We start from the raw sequence: 8,739 nt of genomic DNA on the forward strand, positions 1-8,739 counted from the left end.
AAAAAGTATCTAGACCACAGCCAATACTTTCGAAAAAGCACGCTACTTTTTCAAAAGAGAGCACCCAGGCAGTCTGGATGCTCTCTTTCGAAAAAGCATAGCTTGCATTACATAGCACCTTTTTTCGAAAGAGCACTTTCAAAAAAAGGCATTATTCCTCATAAAATGAGGTTTTCCGTGGTCAAAAAAACTGCCGCGTTCTTTCAATTTACTTTTGAAAGAACGCAGCAGCAGTCTAGATGCAGGGGAAGTTTTTTCGAAAAAAGGCCACTTTTTTCGAAAAAAACCCTGGAGTCTAGACACACTCTGGGTCTGGGGCTTACCCAGATCTAGGTTCAGCTCACACTGGGAGCTAGCCTAGTGCTGATCTCCCGGTTAGGGTATAGACCTGGATGGGTTGAGCTCCTGAAGAGAACTGCCATGCCCCACCACTGCAGCTTCTTTTATACCCCTCTGCTGGGTCCTGATTGGCTGCCACAGAGACAGCCACTCTATAGTGCCTGGAGGACCTCTTCTCCACTCCTCCTGCAGGGATGGGGTATGGCAAGGCTGCTAGCCTACTGTAGGGTGTTTTTGGGGCTTAGTTCAGCCTATCACATCAATATATTTAAAAACATAGAAAAAAAATCCAAAAATATATAATAAATTTTGCTGGTAGAATGGTGTTGGCTACTTCCTCCTTTCTCTCCTGCCCAAGAACTCTTCTTGGCCATAAGGGGAGAGTACCTCATGCAGCAGCTCTGATGGCTGCTCCTCCCCAGGCAGCCAATCAAAATGGGTTTCCCCTAGGCAGGACTAAAAATCATGTTGGGTTGGACCTTCTGGCATTATGGCAAAACTGATTTCAGCATGGCTCAGTGTCCATGAAATCATGAGAGTTTCCAACACTGGCTTAGATGTTGCCCTCCAGCTAGTCAGTCAGGTGAATAACTTTGGTATTTGGGGTACTGCCCTTTTCCATCTCAGACACCTGGGAGGAAGGGGGGCCAGACCCTAGCCATACTGATACTATCACTTGCTTTCACTATAGAAAAGAAAGACAGAATAGGTCTTCTTAACTGTCATCTCTGGCTAGAGGTGACAGACTGTGTCCCAGCAGAAGCAGTGTAAGGATTCCCCTTGACATCAATGAGCTTTGTATTAGGCCCTCTACAGGTAGGTTACCTGTGTATTTTATTATTTGTTGTTTTAGAGATACAGATGTTTGTGCTAAGTCTTTATCATATACTTCTGCCTTGAGAATTCATAACTCCATTTAGGTATTGCCATGTATTGATTCAAAATCAATACAATAAAGTCCCAGAGAAAAAATACTAATTATTTCCTAATGACACATCCTGCCATCTTGAACATTTAGACTGAACAACTATGTGCTATTTCCTTTAGCATTAGAGATAACATACAATATAACTATGCTGCTGGTGGTATGAGTGATGATACTTGTATTTCTAATGTTTATCTGACACATTAAATGAAACAAGGATAAATGCTGAGATTAAATAATAAATTATATTTCAGTCAATCACAGTGAAATCCTATGAATTCACATTTACCTAGAAAGAGAAAAATACTGAAGCAACAAAGGATGATTCCCCTGATTTTTAATTAAACATGAAGAAAATATAACCAATTCATGCTGCACTGCACAAGCGGTTTACATACTGTATGCATTTGGGTTGCCTGAAGAGCCATGACCTGATTTTTCACTGCCTTTCACCTTGTGCAGTCATTAACACCTGTCCAAACTGGATGCAAAATACTTCTATTCTGATTCTCACTTTACACAGGTGTGAAGAGCTATCCCAGCGGCAAAGTCCTGCCTTTAAATGTCTTCATCAGTATGATGATGTTAATATTTCATTGGCAATCAAAAGGCAGAAACATATGGTGAAGACTTAAACTGCTGTGTACATTAAAAGAAGCAAACATGCCGATTTGATGTGTACGGCTTTTTGCTCCTTATGATACATCTGGAGAGAAAGAGCACTTAAAGAAATGGACTAGAACATGACTCCTCTATATAAATGTATTTGTAAGTGTCTATTTATAGGGCATTTTAAAAGGCTGCTCTGTTGTATGCTTCAGTGAGCAGCAGATGGAGCCACAGCAGGCTCAGAAGAGATTTCCTCTTGCTCTTAGCTAATGAGCTTTAATTATCACAGGACAAACTGTTTATTTTCTTTGCTGCTAAAAAGGTGGTTTAGCCTCCTTCTGTCATATTTAAACTGCAGACGAAATAACAAATTTCCTTATATCTAGTGCAATTTTCCAGTGATGCTTCTTACTAAATGGTTAATTTACCAGGGCAGTTGTAATTCCTTTGCCATGAGACAAATTTGGGTACGTCTAGACTACAGGCTTTTGTCGACAGAAGCTACTGTCGACAAAGAGCGTCTAGACTACATTCAGTTCTGTCGACAAAGCAAGCTGCTTTGTCGACAAAACCCTGTAGTCTAGACACAACCCTACATGCAATAACACCTTCTGTCGACAGAAGGCGTTATGCCTCGTAAAATGAGGTTTACCAGCGTCGACAAAACTGCTGAGTTCTGTCGACGTTATGTCGACAGAACTCAGTGGTAGTGTAGACGCCGGTATAGTTTTGTTGACAAAAGTCCACTCGTCGACAAAACTCTGTAGTCTAGACACACCCAAAGACACAATGTGACTGAAGGCAAAAGGTTTTTACACAAATTCACTAACATCTGAATTTTCAACAACTCTTATAGGAAAGTTAGAAGACTCAGGTCAGAAACCACATACATGATATGACAACTTTCCTACACTTTGTGGATAGAAAGACTTATTCTGGTTTTCTCCCAAGTAAATGCTAGTGGTACAAATGAGCCTTAAAGAGAGTGTAAATGTACCTTGCACTTATTGAAAGGCCTTTTACATTGTCAGAGTGAGATGTAAACTGGATTTGGTGTGAATGAAAATCATGCTCAGAAACATTAAGATTCTTAAACTGAAACAATGGTCTTAGACTACTGTCATTATTTAAAAGTCAAATGGGTGAAATCTGTCAAATGTCAAAAGTCAACTGTCTGAAAATGCAAAATTAAATTAAAAATTTTAAAATTAAATAGTTTGGGTAAGCTTAAGGGAACATAAGATGAAGCGATCTAAATAGAGTTTATTTCTTTGAGATTCAGCAGGAAAAGACAGAAAGCAGATAAGATTGTTAGCAGAGCTGGCAAAATGATTGAGATGTGGTTTTTCAATGAGAATATCAGTTTTTGGTGTTAGAACGGAGAACCTGAAGATTTTTTTTTCTTTTAGTAACTGAGCCCCATATGTTTTGGCTAAAAACCAAAGGAAATGTTAACTAAAACCAAAAATATTTTTGCTTTTCAGATTTTTTTTAAAAAAATCAAACATTTCTGAGGAAAGCAAATACTTTTCCCAAAATTTCTTTGCATCAATTTTATATCTGAAAAATTAAAGCAATTTTTTTTCACTAATCCTAGCTGCTAGGAGTAAAACTGATGAGAGGAGTAGGCAGCAAGATCTGATGGTGGATCTGGCAAGAAGCAAGGAAGGAAAAACTGGAGATAGGGAAGTAAGAGAAGGAGTGGTTAAATAGCCAAACCCCACTGGAATTCAATGGGAGCTGGATGTTTAACTTCCTTGGGCTCCTTTGAAAATTCCAGTTGAAAACAGGATCTGAAAGAATAAGCTGATGGGAAGTATGTGCTCATCCAGCTGGAGCCAATAAAGTTCATGAGTAAACCAGGATGGCGGAGAGATGGGGTGGAAAGAGGAGAAGATGGCTCAAGCAAGGGAGATGGCAGTGGACAGGATTTGAAGAGAGACATGAGGAACAATAGAGTGTCTAACAGGTCAGCAATTAAAAGATAATCTCAATGACCAGTTAAAATAATACATTGGGCACATCTAACTGACAGGCAGAGAGACAGAAAATAAAATGTTGCATCTACTTGAATCCTAACTACCATCGTACAGCTCTCTCCTATTCACTGGTGCTTAAATAAGCTTAATGAAACTGGATTGCCAAGGCTTTTCCTTCCCTTGATGTACATTCTGGCAGACCACTGACTTCTACTGTTCTTTGCCTGCGTTCTGAGACCAGGAGACTAGCCCAAGATCTCCCTGAGCTAAATTTCCCCTTTCCCGGTGTGGCAGGCTGTGTTTGGTCACAGACTGCATTATCAAGTTTCACTTGTATAAACATAGCTATGACCCAATCAAGCCCACCAATGGCGGGGGGGAAGGGGACAGTTACCACGGGACTCGACGATTTAAGAGGATTGGGGCTCCCAGCTGCCACTGTTGCTACCGCAGGAGCAGAGGCACCTGGAGCCCTGGGCCCTTTAAATCACCGCTGGACCACCATGTGGCATGCTCTGGGCAGCTCTCAGGGCTGGCTGTTCCGTTTTAAGCATTTCCGGAAAAGGGTGCCAGTGTAGACGTAGCCCTAGTGTGTTTCCCGAGAGCCACTGGGGAGACACAAGACCTTTCACTTGCTTCTATTTAAAGGGTTTGTGCCTACCAGTAGGCTACCAGTCAGTCACCCGGCAGGCGCAAGCCCTTTAAATAGAAGTATTTGAAAGGGCTCGTGCCTCCTTGGCGGCTCCCAGGCAAGGGCGTTAGTGGCAGGACCAGGAGCTGCAAGCCCTTTCAACTGCTTTTATTTAAAAGGCTTGTGCCTTCCCAGCAGCTGCTAAGGTGAGAGCCCTTTAAATAGAAGTAACTGCAAGGACTCACAGCTCCAGGCCGCACCACTAGCACGTTGCCTGGGAGTCACAGGGGAGGCATGAGTCCTTTCACTTGTTTCCATTTAAAGAGCTCATGCCTTCCAGGCAGCTGCTAAGGTGCAAGCACTTTAAATAGCAGGAGTTGGAAGGGCTTGCAGCTCCTGGCTCCGCTAATGTGTTGCTTGTAAGCCACAGGGGAGGCACGAAGCTTTTCAACTCCTGCTTTTTAAAGGCTCTGCCCCTTCTGCCCAGGCCCTGCCCCTTCTGGGGTGGCCCGTGACCACTTTGAACATTTTTGAAGTGGCCTCCCTTCACAAATTATTGCCCACCCCTGAACTAAGCTATGGTGTCCACCTTGAAAAATAGACATTAGTTGTTTTTCTAGCAGGAGCATTTTTGATAGAGAACTATTTCCTGATTGTTAAGTGTGCACAAAAGCAGTACATTATTTACAGAAAGAGAAGCCTTAGGTTACAGCAGCTACAACACATCATAAGAAGAGCCCAGCACCTTAAAGATATTAAGGTGCCCACTTCCTACTGAAACCAATGATTAAATAAGTTGTACATGCATTGCTGCATGTGCAAAAATGGAGGCCACGTCCGAAAATCTGCTCCGCATTATACATATTAGAGTCAACGTAATTTCAAGATATTTCCAAATCATGAGGTGCACTATATGACTGTCTACATTGCAATGAATAGAATGAATTCACAGAAATACAAAAATAGGCACCTACATAAACCTAACTGTGGTAGAAAATTTGTCCCTTCCAATAAATGGCAAGACATTTTTGACTCAATCCTCAGCTGCTCCAAAGCAGAATTTGGTGTTGCTGTCATGGAGGGTGTCAAACATGCCTCCAAACCATCTTTTAATGTCCTCAATCCTGGGACAGGACAAAAATCAAACTGGTCTCTGGTGCAAATTAGAGCAGCCAATTCCTGGCTTGGTTCAGTACCATTGCTAACTTCTACAGATATCATTTAAAGATCTCCAGTTCAATAACAAGCTCTATTAAAAGTTTCAGACAGGCTGATAACCATAACAGCTAGCACCTTCTAACATTTCATTAAGGCACACTGGCATTTTCAACCAGTGTGGATTAGTGAGGTGGGACCCAAAATGCAGGCCACATTTTGCAGGCTGCCCTGATGCTACTTGAGCAATAGGCTAGGTCTGCCAAAAGGAGAGCTCTCCTTGGGCAACAAATTAAAGGGAACAAATGAGTGTAAACAAAATAATCTGTCACCAAATCATCTATTTCTTTTCTGTGCTAATGTACCAAGCATCTCAAATATTATGTCATTGCTCTCACACAAAATAAACTGTTGATAAAGTCAGTATGCTTTTAGAAATCTGAAGAGGTTGTTTATGGATTAAAAGCTTTAAATATACGATTATTTATTATACATGGTAAATTCTCTGAATACTCCAAGTTACCTAACAGAGAATGAAGGTTACAAATTTTCTCTATCTTTGTTGCATGACATCTTTACTTTGTTTTCAGTTTTTGTGGTTTTGGGGCTCATGCATCAAACTGTATAAGCATCTGGAAGTAATCCACGTTAACCATAAATTACTTGCCTAATTCCATTGATTTTGAACATCACCATAAAAAATCTAACCTTCTATCTCCAAAAAAATATATAAAAAATACATAACCCCCATCCAACATTAAAACTAACATGGTTTAAATTATTTGTGCAAATGCAACCAGAATGGATGAGAAACAGAACAATGAGGCAGACAGATTAACCTTTAAAACACGTATTTTACACTTTCTGTGAAATCCACCTTTAACTCCAAACTTTCATCCACATTTCACAGCTTCACTTCTCACCTCTTGCACCAAAGTTTACCTCACAAGTTTTCAAAATGAGTTTACACTTCTGTTGCTTCCTCGCACAGCTTAGTGCCTCTGAAGAAAATCCTGACTTTTCCTCTTACAACAACTCTGTTATCTGCCATGTTCAAGCAGCTGCTTCTCTTTGATTGATTCCTGTGCTTAAGACCTTAGTGGCTTTTCTCTGCATTTGAATGTCACCACAGTGCTTTGCCCCAATCTCTCTCATTTCCTCTCTGAAACCCCACCACTCACTTTTGGAAAAGAGAGAGAAGGTGGATGAGGTCAGGGCTGTCCTTAGGACCAGGCAAACTGGGCCCATGCCAGGAGGGTGCCTCAAAGGCTTCCCCTCACTGGCTGAGGCAGGACTTCACTTGGCTGCGTTGCAGACTCCTCTTCTCCAGCCCCTCCCCAGCATTAAGTAAGCAAGATTCTTCCTGCTTTCACACCATCATCTCCTGCCCTCTGCCCTCCCTCATTCCTCAGATTGCTAGATGATGGCCCCAGCTACACTTCATCCTCCCTACACCAGAAGCCTGGAGTAGCATGGACCATTGCTGGCAGCAGGGTGAGACATCCCAACCCACCACCTAGAGAGCAGCAGGACCCTTCTGCCTGTGCTGTTTGGACTCCACAAGACTGGGGTGGGGCCAAGAAAGAAACTTTCTGTCCATATGATCAGTGTTCCCTCTAAGATTTTCCAACCATGAGCGGAGTGAGTTTTGACTTGTGCTCCAATATTGGGGTCATGTGCGCTGGTATGGATGAGTGCCACCGTGGCACCCAATTTATTAACACAGAAATGGCTGGGGAGTCCATGAGTACCAGGGAAATAAGGGGGTGCCATGCCCATGGGGGCCAGGGGCACGAAAACACAAGTTCGCCCAGGGAACCATTTTCTCAAAGGCTGGCCCTGGATGAAGTGTGATCTTTTAAATTGAGCCAATTTAAGAACTAACTTCAGAAAATTTAAGAAAAAGAAACATTTGTAATACTTCTTTCATCACATACCTCCATGCATACACAGAGACACACATAACACCCTTACATACAACAATGCAGATTCTATGCCACATTCACTGGTAGGCCCCAGTGGTGAAAAGCTGTTGCAATTCCAGTTAACTAGACCCTTGAAGATTGGAATCTTTGGCAGCCCGCAGCTGCAATAGCAGCTCCTGTGCCACCTCCCAATCCAGGGTCCATAACTGGGGAAAAGGGAGCACTATTGGGTCATCCCTTTGTTCAGCTCATCCCTGACTACTGTAATGTCCCAACACAAAACAAAATAGACTTACAGCTGCTCTAACTTACATGAAGGAGTGGAAAGCAGGACAGCCCCAGGAGTGGGAACATAGGGGTGGTCTAAGACCACCCTTACCTCCCACATATAGACAGACACCTCTTTTAGAATTTCTCCAGCATGGAAACTTTAGGCCATTATACCTTTCAGTCTGCATCATTTTTAACTTTGGTCATAGCTAGTGCTACACAACATTCAAAGCTCAATTTAAATGTTTTATTTAATCTACACCAAGTGGTTCTATAAATGTAAGTGTCTATTGTAAATTAGAGCACAGTTGAAACATAACATTTTCTGGATCTTGTACAACAATATTATGCATTATGGGAGCAAAAATAAATTGTACCATGATCTACACTTCACAAATGCAGATGCAACTAATGATGACTGTGCTTCTCAATGAATTACATGAAAATTGTATTCTGAAAAAGTGGCTCAAATGTCAGACACTGCCATATTTGACTGTATTTATCAGTTTATAGATGAACTTCTCTAGAAAAGTAATTATTACAGATAATTGGTTTATTTCAAGAACCTCAGTTTTAACAGCAGATTGTACATTCATTCCATGATATCTATGGAATTCAATCTGCCCTAAGAGATACCTAGTAGGGAACTAATGTATGCATGAGAATTAATTTATGCATCACCAAAAAATGAGGCATGCTTTGGATACTGACTATCTGCTCCGTCACTAAATACTCGAGTGGTGTACAAGGCCAAAGGTACATGAAGAATCACTGATACAGGTGCCAGGTTCCTAGTCAATTGTTGGATGCTATTCATTCTTTGTATACAGGAACTATACACTTTTTCCTAGGAATGCTATGGAGTACCCCAGGATAAAGGTGATGTATGCTTTATTTTATTATTAT

At 41.5% G+C, this 8,739-nt stretch overlaps 1 pseudogene; it reads right to left on the bottom strand.

The window, feature by feature from the left end:
* LOC142818273 (uncharacterized) overlaps positions 1-6,689 on the bottom strand; it is a 131,867-nt pseudogene extending 125,178 nt beyond the window's left edge.
* Positions 6,690-8,739: the final 2,050 nt, after the last annotated feature.

This window comes from Pelodiscus sinensis, chromosome 14 (assembly GCF_052426305.1).
Source record: "Pelodiscus sinensis isolate ZL-2025 chromosome 14, ASM5242630v1, whole genome shotgun sequence".
NCBI classification, from domain to species: Eukaryota; Metazoa; Chordata; order Testudines; family Trionychidae; genus Pelodiscus; species Pelodiscus sinensis.